The sequence below is a fragment of the Juglans microcarpa x Juglans regia genome, chromosome 8S (assembly GCF_004785595.1).
Source record: "Juglans microcarpa x Juglans regia isolate MS1-56 chromosome 8S, Jm3101_v1.0, whole genome shotgun sequence".
Taxonomy (NCBI): domain Eukaryota; kingdom Viridiplantae; phylum Streptophyta; class Magnoliopsida; order Fagales; family Juglandaceae; genus Juglans; species Juglans microcarpa x Juglans regia.
This window is the reverse complement of record NC_054609.1, coordinates 13,962,283-13,982,020: the sequence shown is the minus strand read 5'-3', so window position 1 is coordinate 13,982,020 and position 19,738 is coordinate 13,962,283. Positions and strand designations below refer to the sequence as shown.

At 37.2% G+C, this 19,738-nt stretch overlaps 1 pseudogene; it reads left to right on the top strand.

Annotated features, from left to right (window-relative positions):
• The first annotated feature begins 11,029 nt into the window (after positions 1 to 11,029).
• Positions 11,030 to 19,568, top strand: LOC121245079 (annotated as a pseudogene).
• Positions 19,569 to 19,738: the final 170 nt, after the last annotated feature.

The following is a 19,738-nucleotide window of genomic DNA, read 5'->3' as shown; positions in this document are numbered from 1 at the left end:
TGTAATTTTTGGTAAAGGTCTCTATAGTAATGGCTAGATACAAATCTCCACCTCATGAGAGCTTTTAACTCTCCCCATGTCTCTATAGACCTCTCATAATTCCTCCTCCTATTGATCACTAATTGATCCAACCAAATAATAACATAATCAGTGAACTCAACTACCGCCAACTTCACTTTCTTCTCCTCTGAATAATTATGACAATCAAAGATCAACTCTATCCTTTTCTCCCACTCTAAATAAGTTTCAAGGTCAGTTCTACCTTGGAAATATGTTATTTTCATTTTGATGCTCCCAAGCTTCCTATCTACTCCATCCTGACCCCTTGGGTTCCCCCTAAGTCCTTTTTCAAGCCTAACTCCTCTATGTCTTTCCATTCCACCCATCCCAACTTTTGATGTTACGTTTTCCTCATCATCACTATATTCTTCATTCTCATACCCATTTTCAACACTAGACTCACGTCGTCTCCTATCTCTCATGCCCTGTAGATTTCTAATTACCGCTTTTTGATTATCCATCCTATCTCTCACTTCACCCAACACCAAATTCAACTGCTCAAACTGTTGTTGCATGGCTTGCAACACAAATGATGAGTTATCTGCCATCCCCTTTGGTGATGAGTCACTCCTAAAAGATATCGTAATGTGCTGCACAAAAAGAATATTAGTGGAAAACCTCACACACTCCCTTACGTGTTTACACTCGAATAATGGCACTTCACTCGTGTTTCACTCTTAATTGTCTTTTTTCCAATAATAGTCTCACACTCTCTTGCCTTTTACCTCAATAGTTTTCCCCTTAAGTTCTTTAAGAACTAGTTGAACTAAATTAAGACAATACAACCTTGTATTATTCCAATCAGCAATAGATTCAAGAAACAAGCAAGGAATAAAATGATACGAAACTCAATGAATTTATACGAGGAAAAGAGTAATTAAAAAGTAAGATACCAACTATAAAGATGTATTCAGCCCCTTTGATAATAAAGCTCAATCAACAAATGTCTTTTTTTTCTTTTTTGTTGTAACTATGTAGCAACCTTTGAATATGCTACATTTTCTTTTTTCTTTTTTCTTTTTTTTTTTTTTAATTTTCTTTTCATTTCTTTTCATTTCTTTTCTCTAATTCAATCACAAACAGCAATATTCAATTGTGAAAATCAAGCAATTGAATTCAAACACACAAAAATTAACAATGAAGTAGAGGAGAATCAATGGAACGACACTCCAAGCAATTGACAAACTTAGAGATGCAAGAAACCCTAGGATTTTGAAACCCTAGGTGATGCAAAGTTTCAGCCAAACCAAAAACCCTAAGAATTTTGGCAACCTACTTTTTTTTTTTTTTTTTTTTTTGCAACCCTAGAATAATGAAGCCCTAGAATTAAATTTAAAGATGTAAGAATTAAAAGATAGAATTAGACCTGATTGAAAACTTGTCTCTGAACACCAAATTATATGAACCCGTGGGAATGGAATCTTTTGAACCCACAATCAATTGGAAAATTCACTTAGGAAAGCCAAAATCAAGCCAATGGAAAATTTAGACTCGTTGAGAAACTCGTTTCAAGAACCTAAATTTTATGAAAATCTAGACCCGTTGAAGAACATGTCTCAAGAACCTAAATTATAAGGAAGAACACTACAAAGGTTGTAATTTGCCTTTGATAAGTTCAAAAGTTCATTCAAGAATAAGAGGAGATAAACTCAACTCACAATAAATAAATTCATCAAATTTCTAAAAACTCATGAACATTGTCGTGGCTACAGTAACAAATGTATCCCTTCCCCTAAACAAAATAAACCCTAGGCCAAAATAAGACCCCCTTGTTCCCAAAATACCCTTGGGCGAAATCCAAAGCCTTCCCAAAAGAAACCCTAGCTGAAAATTATAACAATCCCTAAACTACCCTTAAAACTTCTCTTGAAACCCTAGTTCATAAAATATAAAATATATGTGGGCCAAGCATCCTCATGCCCAATTATTCTAAACTAATAAAATAAATCCTTTAAATGATTTAAACAAATTGAAAGCCTTCAATAACAATAGGCCCAAATAATAACTCTAAGTCATGTCTTCCATAGCTTGTATCAAGTAGATCAAAATTGATTCTTCTTCTTTAAAGCCCATCTTGTTTGTTAGGCTCTTGCTAGCTTCATCCCAAGTGGATTGCACAAATCCTTACATTGCTTGCTTGATCTTCTTAGCTCTTGATATTGTAATTGACTCATCTGGAACTTGCAAATGATCTTTAAGACTAAGTCTATGTTGGTGCCCATCACACACAAATCTATCAATTTCAACACATTGGAAACCACTAGAGGCCCTCAGCCAAGAGCCATACTATTGAAAAGATGGTGATCCTTCAAACATTGACATTCCCTTGCTTGGACAAACCACCCAAGCATGTGTAATTCTTCCACATTTGGAAACAGAACTTGGGCATCTTTCATACTTAAAAGAGACAAAAATAGTTTTCCCATCCAACAGCAACATCTTCCCCCTTATTAAAGGTTTCTGTAGTTTCAATTCAACAAGAACACAGATAAATTTGCCCCATCCATGACCCTTTGAGTCAGATTCCACATGCATTACATTGCCTATGGACTTACCCAATTTTGACCCAATAATAGAATTCATACATCCAAATGGAAGATTGTGCAATTGTACCCAAATATGAGTATAGAAAATAGGATATCTTTAGGTGGAGTAATCCCATCAAACCACTTCAAACATATTAGATATTGATCAAATAACCAGGATTGGCCATCCCAAATATGAAATAATTCGCCTTCAGACACAAATTCAAAAATGAAAGTATTATTGCCCACTTCCACAATGTTAATAGTAGCATCAATTTTCCAAACCTTCAACATGGTATTTTTTTTTTTTTTTATAAATTGACCACATTTCATTAATAATCAAGTCCTTACAAGAAATTGCTTATCAAGCCATACAACTTGAGATACAAAAGAAAGACAATCAGACCATAACACCATATCTGAAAAATTACAAGCATTTCTCGCCAACAGATGAGCCACACTATTTCCTTGTCTACTAACATGCAAAAATTGCACCACTTGAAAGCCCTGCAATAACCTTCTAATATCCTCAATGATGAAGGCAAAATCTATTAAAATATCAGCAGAGGAATTCAATATGTTAACAAGAACAAGACAATCAGTTTCCACCATCAACTTTGGAATACAACACAAATCTATAAACCCCTTACCACTATAGTTGCTTCTATAAACTTTGGAGAGGAAACCTCACATTCAATTTTACTACATGTAGCAATTAAATTCCCTTCACAATCCCTAAGAACACCCCAACACCAGCTTGCTACATCTCAAAATATTTGCTCCATCTACATTCATCTTAAGGTAACCTGTAGGTGGAGGAGACAGGCTTAACACCTTCTGTACCACCTTGCTATGGCAATAAAAGATCTGCACTTAAAAAAAACAAAAAAAAAAAAATCTATCTGCATGGATATCACACCATTAATCACATGGGTAACACTAAGGATAATATTCTCATAAATAAATTGATTTCACCTATACCACAGTCCCCAAGCCATAGCAATAAATTTAACAAGAATTTCCTCAACCCCCCCCCCCCCCTTTCCTTGATTGCCACAGCTAATTCATAGAAGGACATACTATTCTGAATTGCCATGGCTAATTCAGAATCAAAATCAAAATCAAAGGCACATACTATAAGCATATATTTTTGTTAGTTGAATAATAGAATAAAGCATGAGCAACATCCTCATTCCTACTTTTATAGAAAACACAACAATCTTCTACTTCAACCCCTTTCCTTACGAAAAATTAGTAAATACTCATTACACGCCGTCCAACCAAAAACCTTCATCTTTTGAGGAATTTTCAGTTGCCAAAAACATTTCTAGAATGAAGAAAACTAATGTGCTCTAGATCCCTCACCTTCAATCTGAGATTTTGCAACCTGTAGTAGTTTAGAACCACTTCTAACTGAATAAATACTACTCTTTTCAGAAATCCAGAACCAAGAATCATTCTGAGATACTGACACTTGCAACTTCTGAATCTGACTAACTATCATTGGATTGAAGAGAGCTCGCAATGCATCCACATTCCATCACCCAATATCAGCATCCAACAAAGCATTGACTCTTAGATTAGAATCAGAGCCATTCATCATAGCTTCCTAGATACCTTCCCTTTGAACCCTTGGAATCCAAGGGTCATGAAAACCCTTACAGACTCCCCTTTACCCACTCTCCACATACAACTAGATTTCAACAAACTGAGGGAACTAAAAGTCCCTTTCCATACATAGGATTAATTAAAACCAACTTTAGCATCAAACAAAGAGCTATTTGGAAAATATCGGGCTTTAAACATCCCATGGAGGAGAGAATCCTCATTTGTTAACAATCTCCAACCCTGTTTAGCAAGAAGAGCTAGATTAAAATCACTAAGTTTTTTGAAGCCATTCCACCTCTAAACTTAGAATCACATAACTTCTCTCACCTTACCCAATGAATCTTCTTACCTTGAGATTGATTCCCCCACAAAAAATGAGTCATCATCATCTCCATCTCATGACACAAGCTTTGTGGAAATAAAAAATAGCTCATGGCATTTGTCGGGATAGACATTGCCACAACTATTAGGGAACCTCTCTTCGCCCTTGTGATAACATAGTACCTTTCCACACTTGGAGCTTTTGCCATAATCTCTACTTAATTCCTGAAAAAGCCTTCTGTTTTGATCTACCAACTATAGGAGGGAGCCCCAAATATCGCTCATACTGCTGTACATTGCTCCCACCCCACATACACATAATATCAGCCCTTAAATTCTCCTCAACATTCCTACTGTAAAGCATAGAGGTTTCTCCTTGTTAATACACTGACTAGAAGCTTTCTCATACTTTGCCAAAAGGGACTGGATCTTCACATTTGTAAAGACATCAGCTTCGCAAAAAATCACACTATCGTCTACAAATAATAAATGATTCACTCTTGGAGCTCCTCTACAAATTTTAGCACCCTCCACTAAACCCTTACCAGAATTCCTTCTTAGCAAATTAATCAAGCTTTCCGTGCATAACAAAAACAAGTAAGGAGACAAACGATCTCCTTGCTTGAGACCTCTCGTAGGAACAACTGGTCCCTTTGGACACCCATTAACAAGAATTGAAAATGACACTGTAGAGACACTTCATGATAAGATCAACCAGCTTTTGAGAAAAACCAAGTGTAATCATCATCTTTTCCAAAAACACCCACTCAACTCGATCATAAGTTTTACTCATGTCAAGCTTAAGAGACATAAAACCCTTCTTTCCCACTCTCTTAGAATGAAGATAATGTAATAGCTCATAAGCAACTAAAACATAATCAGTGATCTGTCTACCAGGAACAAAAGCACATTGAGTTTCTAAAATCACTAAATGCAAAATTCTTTTTAGTCTATTTGCAATGCATTTAGATAGAATCTTATACAATACATTGCAAAGACTAATCAGTCTGAAACCAACCACTTTTGAAGGATCATCTTTCTTAGAAATTAAAGTGATAAAAGTATGATTCATATCCCTAGGAAAATCACCATAATTAAATGTATTTAAGACAAAAACAGTAACTGATTTATCAATCACTCCCCAATATTTCTGATAAAAAATAGGAGACATACCATTCGGTCCCAGAGCCTTAAAAGGATGCATTTGCTTGAAAGCTTCTTCCATTTCCTCTGCCACATAAGGCCTAATCAACTCCTCATTCATCCGCTTACTAACCTTAATCTCCACCCCTGACAAAATATCTTCCATGTCACCTGATCTCTTACTAAAAATAAATGCTGAAAATAATCTGCAATCAAATTATCCATCTGAACCCCTTTCCTCCATGTACCACACTCATCTTGCAACTGAAATATTCTGTTTTTTATTCTTCTAGCAGTAGCTTTACTATGAAAAAACCAAGAATTACTATCTCCTTCTGTAAGCCACAAAACCCTCGACCTTTGTTTCCATATAATCTCATCTCTCTCGAGCCACTTTTGGACATCCTCCCGAGCCAATTATGAGAAGAACTATGTTGATAAGTAGGATTAGAGACTTAGAGATCTCCCAACCTCATTTGTGCAGCAGCCAATTCCTTTTGAACATTACCAAATGAACGCTTATTCCATCTATCCATATCTGTGGAACATTGAAAAATACTACTCATAATCTGCCTCAAATAATTAACCCCATCCCCTTGACTTCAAGCCTTCTCCACAATATGAGAGCACTCGCCCTCATCCACCCACATTGTCTCAAATCTAAATGGTCTTACCCCGCTCCTCCTTAGAATTCCTCCATTAGTATCTAACCATAAAGGGATATGGTCTGAATAGGCTGCTAAACCATGCTGAACTCGTAGATTAGGAAAACACTCACACCAAGCCAAGTTTCCCAAAAACATGTCCAACCTCTCACTAATAACCCCATCCCCTTCTCTTTTATTACACCAAGTGAAAGGGACTCCAAAATACCCAAGGTCACGAAGCCCTCCTTGTTCCAGCACAGCACGAAACAACCTTAATTGCCTCTCATTTCTCAAACTGCCCCCTAATTTTTCAGATTGATAGAGGATTTCATTAAAATTTCCAAACACCAACCAAGGACCCCCGAACCCAGAGATTTAACATGGTATTTTTCAAAGCATCATAGTCGATACGTTTTTCAACCATTATCTTCCCAATTAAACAACATTTCCCACATTCAAATGTAGACTGCATATCATCCCCACAATCAAAAGCTCACTCTTTTCCGATTTTGTGAGGCATAGTTTGTCCCATAACTTAGTAATTTCTTCCGCCATCAGTCCAAAAAATTCCAAGCTTTAGAACTAAGGATGACAGACCAAAAAGAAAAAACAACCAAAGAACTTGCCCGTAGCAAACTCAATCTTTCACCAAGAAGTGAAAGAAAACAACTTCCTTCTCATTCAAAGATAAGAAGAAGACCCTTCACGAAAATAACTGTCCCCTTGATTGCCGGAGTATTTTATAACTGCTTATACCGAAGGGCTCTCTCATAATTTAGTATAGTATTGATCATTAATATATAATATATAATTTATTATAGTATGGAACATTAATATACAAACCAGGTTCGAACGTGGTAAGTGAACATTTGTAAAAAAGTTTACGAAAACTTTACCGCATTGACTCTATGCCATATTATATATGGGTATACCCATTTACTACTCAGAGTTCATTTCAAATTTTTTATCTTTTTATCATTTTTTTTTAAGTATTTTTTTAACATCCTTAACTATTAAGAAAAAATTAAAAATATCTATATATAATTTTATTAATAGTCACTTCCTTAACCATTAAGTAAAATAAAAAATTAAAAAAAATCAAATATAAAATAATTAGTAAATAAGTAGTAAGAGAGTAGTAATCCTATCATTTTTCATTACATATTAGATATATTTGATGACATAATATTTCCATCGTGTCTCGTCCTTTGAGCCAAATTAATGAATTGATAGATAGTCCAAAATATGTAGTACTACTTCAATATATATATTAGATTCTTTCCACCATGGAAACAAAGACAAAAGCTGAATTATTTTATTAACTTACAATTAATTTATAATTTCTTTACAACTCTATATTAAATTAAGTGCATAGATATCAATCTATGCCCAAAAATGAAAATATGGTTGATATTTTCAGTGGCATATATTCACAAAATATATTATACAAGAAAATGTTAAAATAAATTGACCAAGATTTTCCACTTAATAATAATATATAGCTTTTCTGAATTGGATGTCATTTGGTTCAGTTCGATCTTTTCAAGAACTGAAAAGTCAACCAAAAAAAAAAAAAATCTTTGATTTCCTTTAATCCATCTAAAATCACGTATATTTGTTATGCGTGATGTTACAAAACTATTGTCATCACTAATCAGAACTGTTACTTTGGGCCGGACCCATAGCAAAGATACTTCAATCGTCTTTCCATCCGATTCTCAAGATGGGCCTAGAACTAAGACCATTCTAAACCCGGTCTATGGCAGGCCCTAAGGTAGCTGGACTAGACCTCATAAACCGACGGCTTGTCAACAATTTTGAGTTCGTTTCATTTGAATGTTTGATCGAGACTCAAGTTCGTTTATTAAATGTTGTGTTTGAATGTTAAGTTAAGTTCATTAAATTGAGTACTTTATAAATAGTAATAAGTTAAGTAGTAGAAGAAGTTATGTGGGATCCATCTAAACTTAGTTTAAAATATGTTTGAATATTAAAATGAGTTTAGTATTTTTTATAGGAAATTAAAAAAGATTGTGAGTTTCATGTATAAAGATGTTTTAAGTTAAAAAATATTGTAGGTCTCATATGTAAAAATGTCTTGAGTTGAGATGAGTTTAGTAATTTGAGAGTTGAGTATTTGAATGTTAGATTCAGCTTAGTGTTAGACTGAACTCAGCTGAGCTCAGGGACCAAACGCATCCTAAACAAATTAAAACAGAGCCCATGTTTAAACTTCATTACCCAACAGAATGAGCTTGAACAAACCCAACTTGAATAATATATTTTTTTTAAAATAAAATTATTATATTTTTAAGCTGGTGTATAGAACATATCATCTACATCATTTATATGATAAGATTTGATTTATAAAATTTAAAATTTAAAATTTATTTTCAAATCAAATTATACCATATAGTCATTTTATCTTATGTGATCTACACACTGGCTTAAGAATAAACTTTTTCTTTAAAATAAGTGTTATATATTGTGAAAGTGAATATGTAAAAGTTAAGACTGACAATTATTTTAATGTAATTTTTTAAGAGTATTTTGGTTTTATAGTTTTTAAAAAATTTTATTGATTTTTGCGTGTTGATAATGATTGGGAAATGGTTGGATGGAAAGTATAAAAGTTGAAATAAGAAATTTGAGATTTAAAGATGTTTGCTTTAATTTAAAAATAATTGAATTCTTTTGAAAATGTTTGTAAACCGGAAATTACCATATATTTTATAGTTTTTTTTTCCTAATTCTATTTTAAATGGAGCGTATTTTTTATAAAATAAAATTGTAAGGTATCTTTATTTTATAACCATTATATCTTTATTATTGCGTCCTCAATTTATTTATTATATCTTTATATTTTTATAAAGATATATCTTTATAGCGATTATAAAATAATACGATTCCTTGCAATTTTATTTTATAAACATGTTCTCAATTTAAAACAAAGTTGTAAATAGGATTTTTTTTTTTTTTTAATTTTTATGGATTTAGATTTGAAAACTTATACTCATCATTTCTATACTATACACTACACCTAATTTTTTATCTTTTTATTTTTTTTTTCATTAATAAATTTATGGTATAGGAATAATGAGTAGAATAACTCAATTAGTTTAACGGAAATAAAAAAACTAATAACTAGAGAAAAATATATAATATATAATATGTAAAATGACGAATAATAAATTCATATAAGTCATTGCAGCTTTAGAAAAAGTAAAGGTAACGAATTAATTAGATGGGGAGTGAAGAAACCCGTTCCACTTTATATAAAGATTAAAGTTGATTTAACCACTAACGGATTACCTTTTAATATTGAACAATATCACTAATTCTTGCTTTAATGGAAATATCTAACATCAATAATTCAAGGAGAGGGCAAAAGAGCTCAATTATTGAGAAAAATAAAGACAATATTCGAAGACTGGTCAAGCAAAAAATACTAGTGTAGGATGTGATCATGAGTGGCATGGATCACGTGAAGACCTGCTATGTTTGGTTGGTCGAACAGAGATAAAGACCAGTGCAGACCTGCTTTTGCTATGTTTGGTTGGTCGAGCAGAGATAAAGACCAGTGCAGACCTGTTCGCTTTGTTTCGTTGGTCGAGCAGAGATAAGACTGCGAGACTTATTATCTTTTTTAAATTAATTATTAATAAAAAAAAAATTTAATTTTTTATAAAAATATTAAATTTATTTTTACCTATTTCATATATTTAAATATATATTTTAATTTATTTACATACAAACAAATCTCGATACGATCTATAAAATATTACTATTTACATATAAACTTAAATAATCTAAAATCACGTCAATATCTAAACGCAACTTGAAGCTCACGCCGACCACTAGACATTAATAGAATATTTGCATATATCCTAATGAGTGACCAAGATTTTAAGAAGTTTAAAATCTAATATTGTGCTTGTTTAGATGTTAATATGAGTAATACTATATACAATCGTAGAGTGCGTAAGTATCATACAGTCGTTTTGAAAAAGAGTAAGATTCACTATTAAAAAATTAATTTTCTTTTTACGTGGATTACGTATTTATTTATTTTTTTCAAAATGTTTACACGATATTTGTACACTCACGACTGTAACAATCATTTCTCTATTAATATTAATATAGAATGAAATTGCCAATTACCTAATAACATATAACTCGATTATCCAAATAAAAAATCTCGGTTCGAACCCTCCACCCCCTAATAAAAAAAGATAATATATCGTTATCGTTCGCCTCGAGAAATGCCTACTCGAGCTGGAGGAGTTGGAATAGGAGTTGCTGGCCGGTGAACCCGTACGTAAGCCGGAATGACGTTAGTGTGTGGGGTAGTACTTTATATTTTGTCTCCTGTTTATAATATTACGTACTTGTGATATTACTTCAAAAGGTATTTAATTATCACGATATTAATTTGTATCTGATATTATATATATATATATATACGTGGGAAGAAATACGTACTTAACTAATTAAATAAAATAATATAAGCACAAAATCATTTCAAAATTAATTACTTACTAATTTGATACTAACTTTTGAATAAAATAATAATATTTTTTAAATTTATATGTCTTTTGTTTGCTTTTTCATATTACAAATAATTTAATGGAGGACCGCTAGTTTCAAGTCGCTCATGCTACTTTTACCAAAAGCGAATTGGGCGAAGCTGGTACGTACATGAATAATTCAACAATGCTAGCTGTGAGAATATAAAGCAGATAGCCCAGATGGGGATGATCATTTCTCGCTCCCATGGGGAACATCTCAATACTGAAACCTATTCTGCTCGTCTTCATAGTGCTGATCTTCCTTGATCACCGTCATATTTCAGTCGCTAATTCTACTGTTCCTCGTTACATTGCCGTTGATAATATTGCCCTCAATTGCGGCTCTGCTGGCAACTCAACAGATATGTATAACCGAACATGGATTGGAGACATGGTGCCCTCCAAATTCGCTCCCATAGAAGAACGTAACCAGAAATCTATTACCTCAACAGCCCAAAACGAAGACTCATTTGTCGAAACTGTCCCTTACAATATGACTGCCCGTTTATCCTATTCCCAATTCACTTACGTATTTCGTGTCAGTACCTCCGGTCCTAAATTTGTTCGTTTGTACTTTTACGCAGATTCATACAATGGTTTTGACGAATCTCTGGCCTTTTTTACCGTCGAAGCAAACAGTAAATTCACCTTACTTAGAAACTTCAGTGCTTCCATTCTTGCTAATTACTTGGGGGGCTCAAAACGTCTTTCTAAAGAGTTCTGCATCAACGTTGAAGATGATCAAAAATTGAATTTAACATTCATTCCAACGCCAAGTACTGCTTCTAGCAGATTCTTTGCTTTCGTTAATGGAATTGAGATTGTCTCCATGCCAACATACCTCTACTATAGCGATCCAGAAAAACCAAGCCCACCTTACGTTGGCCAAAATAATGTTCCGTTCTCTATAGACAACAACAGAGCACTCGAGATGATTCTTCGACTCAATATCGGGAGCACGTCGATATCGCCGACGGAAGACACTGGCATGTTTAGAGAATGGTCACCAGACAGCCATAATTACTTGTTGAGTGGAGGAGGCGTGAACCCCGTGAGCCAAATTTGAAGCTCAAATACTCAGGTATACCAAATTACACTGCCCCCGATGACGTTTATCGGTCTGCAATCACAATGGGTCCAAACATAACTTGGAACTTGCATTCTAATTTGACATGGGGTTTACCCGTAGATCCGGGGTTCAATTATCTGGTCAGGTTTCATTTCTGCGAAATCGAGCCCAGTATAACGATGCCCGGTGAAAGGCCGTTCATTATCTATATAGACAACAAGACAGCTGAAGGTAATGCTGATGTAATTATGTGAAGCGGAGGAAGGGATACGCCTGTGTTTCAGGATTATGTAGTGATGATCCAAAATATAGGAGTTGAGGATTATAAGAGTACACTCTTTATTGCTCTACACCGTGGGAAAGCTACCAATGCAATCTACGATGCCATTTTAAATGGGGTAGAAGTGTTCAAACTGAGCGACAGCAATAACAACCTAGCCGTACCCAATCCACCCAATACTTTGCTGCCCTCTCCACCTCCGGCTCAGCAACCTGCTTCGACATCCAACTCAAGGAAAACAAGATTCATTGCCATTGGAACCGGTGTAGGCTTATTCTTGGTCTTGCTCACTCTAGCGTGTTGCGTGTTTGTTTGGAAACTGCGGACATCTAAGCGTTATGGTTCTTACTATCCAGTATTGAAGTGCTGGTTCTGGTCTGGCCAAAACAAAGGAAAGTCAACGAGGACAAAAGCCTCATCACTACCCGAAGAGCTATGCCGCCAATTCTCACTTGAAGAAATCAAAATAGCAACCCACAATTTCGACGAAGGATTAGTTATTGGCGTCGGTGGCTTTGGGAAGGTATATAAGGGTTTCGTTGACGATGGCACCATGACCGTGGCGATCAAGCGTTTGAACCCAGAGTCAAAGCAAGGGGCCCAAGAGTTTTGGAGGGAGATTGAGATGCTCTCCCAGCTTCGCCATGTCCACCTCGTCTCTCTCATTGGATATGTTGGGAATAAGTGTAGCTAAGACTAACACGAAGTATAGTAGCGGAACTAAACAAAAGAAATTGATGACAATCACACAGAAATAACACCAAGAATTAAGTGGTTCGACTCAAAATGAGCCTACGTCCACTGGTGGGGTCGGTATCGAAGATTTCACTATCAACAGAGATGGAGTACAAATCAATACAACAAAACTTCACAAGGAAGTTATCTCTCAAACTCACTCTAGACTTCTCTCTCAAGAAAACACTCAAAAACAACCCAAATGAATTCTGAAGAAGTAAACAAAGAAGTGGGCGCCGTTTGATATTTATAGGAAAAGTGAGAATTCACTTTTGTGAACATTGGCTCGAGCGAACGTTGAGCGAGTGTCGAGCGAACGTAGATATTCTGCACTTTGCTCAAGCCAACAGTTGTGCGAGAGTCGAGCAAAGCTCTCTGCCTGAACTCGCTCGAGCTGGGTGTCGAGCGAGTGTCGAGCGAAGCTCTCTGACTTGGATATTGCTCGAGCTGAATGTCGAGCGATACTTGAGCGAAGCTCTCTGTCTAAATTCGCTCGAGCTGAATATCGAGCGAAGCTCTCTGTCTGAATTCGCTCGAGCTGAGTGAACCTCCGCTCGAGCGAACCTATGACACTTGCACTGTTCAATCAGAATTCAAGCCACCTCATAACAAATCTCCACCTTGGCTTGAACTCTGCCAAAACACAAAAAACCTCCGACCACAAAACCAATCCCCACCACCAAATCCCTTACGGGAATAACAAAATGCGAACACCAATCAAGTCCAAACAAAGTTTGAACTTGTATACTGCAACTGGCTTAGTCATCATATCTGCTGGATTCTCTGTAGTAGCAATCTTCAGAATCTATATAGCACCCTCTATAACAATTTCTCTGAGAAAATGGTACCTGACATCAATGTGCTTCGTTCTTTCATGATACATTTGATTTTTGGTCAAATGTATTGCACTCTGACTGTCACAGAATACTGAGATCCCATCTTGTTGTAAACCCAAATCATTGACCAAGCCTTTCAACCAAATGGCCTCCTTAATAGCCTCTGCTGCTGCCATGTACTCTGCCTCGGTAGTTGATAAAGCAACAGTGGATTGCAGTGTTGCTTTCCAACTGATAGCTGACCCACACAGAGTGAAAACATAACCTGTCAATGATCTTCTTTTATCTAAGTCTCCAGCATAATCTAAATCAACAAAACCAGTAACTTTGGAACTGAGATCGACATCTCTATCAAATATTAACCCAAAGTTCAGGGTTCCCCTCAGATACCTGAGTATCCATTTCACAGCCTGCCAATGAGTCTTACCTGGGTTAGCCATATACCTGCTAACTATGCTCACTGCCTGTGAAATGTCTGGGCGGGTGCAAACCATTGCATACATGATGCTGCCAACTGCACTTGAATAAGGAACACTAGCCATGAACTGTTCCTCTTTAGTTGTCTGAGGAGATAGGCAAGCTGAAAGTTTAAAGTGTGTAGCAAGTGGTGTACTTACTGGTTTGGAATCAAACATCCCAAATCTCTGAAGCACTTTCTCAATGTACTTTCCCTGGGACAAGTACAACTTTCCAGCTTTTCTATCTCTGAAGATTTCCATTCCCAAAATCTTCTTCGCAGCACCTAAGTCTTTCATTTCAAACTCATTTCTGAGTTGGGTCTTTAACAAACCTATGTCAGATATGCTTCTAGCAGCAATAAGCATATCATCAACATATAATAGCAAATAAATGAAAGACTTATCAGATAATTCCTTGTGATAAACATAACTATCATAGTTACTTCTCAAATAACCATGATCAATCATAAAGGAATCAAACCGCTTATACCATTGCCTTGGCGACTGCTTCAAACCATATAAAGACTTCTTCAATCAGCACACATGATCTTCCTTGTTTTCAACAATGAATCCCTCTGGCTGATGCATGTAAATGGTCTCTTCAAGTTCACCATGTAAGAACGCTGTTTTAACATCAAGTTGCTGTAGCTCTAAGTCATACAATGCTACTAAAGCTAGTAGTAATCTGATCGAACTGTGTTTCACCACTGGAGAGAAGACTTCAGTGAAGTCGATGCCTTCTCTCTGACTGAAGCCAAACTAAGCGTGCCTTGTACCTTGCATCTGTATCACCCTGGATTCCCTCTTTTCTTTTGAAAACCCATTTGCAGCCAACAGTCTTTACCTTCTTTGGCAACAGAACCAAATCCCATGTTTGGTTTTTGTGAAGAGACTCAATCTCTTCAGTCATAGCTGCGCACCACTGTGCAGATTCTACGCTCTTGACAGCTTCTGAATAACTGGAAGGTTCCTGACCAACAATATTCTCTGCCGTAGTAAGAGCATACATAACCATATCTGCATGAGCATACCTCTGAGGTGGTCTAATCTGCCTCCTCTGTCTACCAGTCGCTATACTGTAGTCTTGCTCACCTTGTGCGCCGCTACTTGAATCAGAATCATGCTCATCTTCAATAGCATGATCTTGGGCGCCGTTGGGCAACCCTTGTGATGCTTCCACCTGAAACTCCACATGCTTTCTAACATCCTGTTCTTGTCCTGTAGACTCAGAATTCTCCTTCCTCGGACTAAGCATGGACTTTTCATCAAAAGTGACATCCCTACTGATTACAAACTTGGGTGATTTAGGATCAGTACACCACAACCTGAATCCCTTCACCCCACTGGCATACCCAATGAATATGCCCTTCTTTGCCCTTGGCTCAAGTTTTCCATCATTAACATGGAAATATGCAGGACAACCAAAAATTTTCAAATTTGAATAATCAGCAGGAGTATCAGACCATACCTCATTCGGAGTCTTCAAACCAATCGCTGTGGCTGGAGAGCGATTGACCAAGTAACAGGCCGTGTTGATTACTTCGGCCCAGAAATCCTTAGCCAAGCCTGCATTAGAAAGCATGCTGCAAGCTCTCTCCAAAAGGGTCCTGTTCATCCGTTCAGCTACCCCATTTTGCTGTGGAGTATGTCTAACTGTACGATGTCTGGCAATACCCTCATTTCTGCAGAATTCATCAAACTCACCTCCGCAGAACTCCATACCATTGTCAGTGCGAAGTCGCTTGATTTTCTTGCCCGTCTGATTTTCAATCAAAGCTTTCCACTGTTTGAAGTTGACAAATACATCACTCTTCTGCTTCAAAAAGTAGACCCAAACCTTCTGAGAGAAATCACCAATGAACGTAAGCAAATATTGAGCTCCACCTTTTGACGGGACGAAAGATGGGCCCCAAAGATCAGAATGAATGTAGTCCACAGAACTTTTGGTTCTGTGAACCCCTGTAGAGAACTGAACCCTGCATTGTTTGCCAAACACACAGTGCTCACAGAAATCCAGTTTCCCTATCTTCTGATTACATAACAAACCCTGCTTACTCAGAATTGACATTCCCTTTTCACTCATATGACCCAAACGCATATGCCACAAACGAGTGATATCTGTATCTGGATCATCTGAGACTGACACTGCAGCTGCACCTGTCACTGCAGCTGCACCTGTCACTGTAGAGCCCTGAAGGAAATAAAGACCATTTGTCTTATCTCCTTTCATCACAACCATAGAGCCCTTACTGACTCTGATAGCTCCACCTTCACCAGTGTACTTGTAGTCCAGAGAATCAAGAGTACCCAAAGAAATAAGATTCTTTTTCAAATCTGAAATGTGTCGAACATTTGACAATGTCCGGACAATTCCATCAAACATCTTGATTCTGACTGAACCAATTCCAGCAATTTTGCAACCCATATCATTCCCTAACAAAACAGAACCTCCGTTGACCGATTCATAGTTAGTGAACCAGTCCCTCTTGGGACACATATGGAAAGTGCAAGCTGAGTCCAAGACCCACTTGTCACTAAAGCGACTATTGGAGTCGCTTATTGCTAGAACAAGATCTAGGTCGTTGGACCTATCATCAGCAACACTAACGACATTAGATGAACTAGTGCCGTCCTCCCTGTTTTTCAATTTTGGACACTCGTTCTTGTAGTGACCAAACTTATGGCAGTAATGACATTTGACGTTTTTCTTACTAAACGTTGTTTGTGAACTGCCCCTGGATTTCTCCTTATTCTTCTCTGAACCCCTGTCATTCGATACCCCTGCTTGAGGACCCTTTAACAAACAAGCCACTAGCTTGTTCATTAGTGTTCTTCACACTCAATTTATTCCTCAACTCCTTAGAATTCAAAGCAAACTTTACATCTACCAAGGAAATTGTATTTCTACCATACAACATGGAATTTACAAAGTTCTCAAAAGATGTGGGTAATGAACATAAAATAATTAACGCTTGATCTTCTTCTTCAAGCTTAATATCTATGTTCCTCATATCCATAATGATTTTATTAAATTCATCTAGGTGTTCAGAAATAAGAGTACCTTCCTTCATTTTGAGAGTGTATAACCGTTGTTTCAAATACAACCGGTTAGTGAGAGATCTCTTCATGTACAGATTCTCAAGTGCCGACCAGAGACCAGTTGCAGTCTCCTCATCAGCAACCTCTCTTAAAACTCCATCAGATAGTGACAAAAGAATAGTACTGTGTACCTTTTCTTCTTCTTCTTTCGAAGGAACTGGAGAATCTTCAGATACCGAGACTTCTAATACTTTTGACAAGCCCTGTTATCGCAGTAAAGCCTTCATCTTAATGCGTCATAGACTGAAACTGTTCTGACCGTCAAATTTCTCCACTTCGAACTTAGCCATAGCCATCCCTCCAGATCCTGAGCCAAGCTCTGATACCAATTTGTTGGGAATAAGTGTAGCTAAGACTAACACGAAGTATAGTAGCGGAACTAAACAAAAGAAATTGATGACAATCACACAGAAATAACACCAAGAATTAAGTGGTTCGACTCAAAATGAGCTACGTCCACTGGTGGGGTCGGTATCGAAGATTTCACTATCAACAGAGATGGAGTACAAATCAATACAACAAAACTTCACAAGGAAGTTATCTCTCAAACTCACTCTAGACTTCTCTCTCAAGAAAACACTCAAAAACAATCCAAATGAATTCTGAAGAAGTAAACAAAGAAGTGGGCGCCGTTTGATATTTATAGGAAAAGTGAGAATTCACTTTTGTGAACATTGGCTCGAGCGAACGTCGAGCGAGTGTCGAGTGAACGTAGATATTCTGCACTTCGCTCAAGCCAACAGTTGTGCGAGAGTCGAGCGAAGCTCTCTGCCTGAACTCGCTCGAGCTGGGTGTCGAGCGAGTGTCGAGCGAAGCTCTCTGACTTGGATATTGCTCGAGCTGAATGTCGAGCGATACTTGAGCGAAGCTCTCTGTCTAAATTCGCTCGAGCTGAATGTCGAGCGAATGTCGAGCGAAGCTCTCTGTCTGAATTCGCTCGACCTGAGTGAACCTCCGCTCGAGCGAACCTACGACACTTGCACTGTTCAATCAGAATTCAAGCCACCTCATAACAGGATACTCCAATGACGAGAGGGAGATGATCCTTGTCTACGACTACATGTCCAATGGGACACTAAGAGAACACCTCTACGACACGGACAAGGATTCCCTCCCGTGGATACAAAGGCTCGAAATTTGCATCGGAGCAGCATGTGGTCTGAACTACCTGCACACGGGAGTGAAGCACCCAATCATCCACCGTGACGTGAAGACGACCAACATTTTATTGGACGAGAATTGTGTGGCCAAGGTTTCTGATTTCGGGTTGTCCAAAGAAGGTCAAGATGACAAGGCGGTTAGTACCATGGTAAAGGGCACGTTCGGGTATTTGGATCCAGATTATGCCAGGCGTCAACAACTGACGGAAAAATCAGACGTGTAATCATTTGGCGTAGTGCTCTTTGAGGTATTATGTGCCCGAAAAGCACTGAATCCAAAACTGGAGGAGGAGGAGCAATGGAATTTGGCCAACTGGGCCCGGAAATGCATTGAGAAGGGGACTATGGGTGAGATCATAGATCCGAATCTGATGGGCAAGATAGCTCCGGAGTGTTTCAAGGTGTACGTGGATCGCAGAGAGTTGCGTGCGTGATCAGGGGAGCCAACGGCCCACCATGAACGATGTTATGGATAAACTTAGCTTTGCATTGCAACGACAGAAGGAAGCAGATGCCGCGAAGGAGAAAATCAATCCCGACGGCAAGGAAACCTATACGGAGGTATTATCATTCCATGTTTCTGATACCACTGAAACTCGCCGATACAATAACATTTTCAGCAGTACTCACGTGTCGGAATCGGATAGTGGAACCTGGTTGACTACAAATAATACAGGGATGACCTACCCAAGTCTTGATTCTGATACTGTGAAGTGTGAAGATATGTTTACGGACACCAGCAATGTCTCCAAAGCTTAAAAGTGGTATTTTCTAAGTTTTCCCAGCGTACGTGTGGGGTAGTAGTACTTGTTATATAAAGATGAGATAAGGTTGGAAAAGTGAATATATAATAAAGAAAGATAGAGAAGGAAGAAAGGATATGCATGCGTGTCTGAATGAAGTCGTTTGCTATCAATACTTTCTTTCTTGATCGGTCCATGTTCAATTATGTATATATGCAACGTACTTTAGTCTGTGCAATTATTAATCTTGTTCTCATGTACAATCATGTTGATGGAGTAGTAAATGTACGTACAAGGGTAGCACTGCTTGGTAGTTGCTTTTATATTATTTAGTTTTAAATGAAGTGGACGATCATCATCACTTATATCATTTATTTTATATTCATATTAATTGTCAGTAGGGCTACAACCCGACCAAACCGGCTTGTGTTTAGGCCCGACCTGACCCACCCTGGTGAGTAGTCGAAGTGCAAAGTGTATCGATCT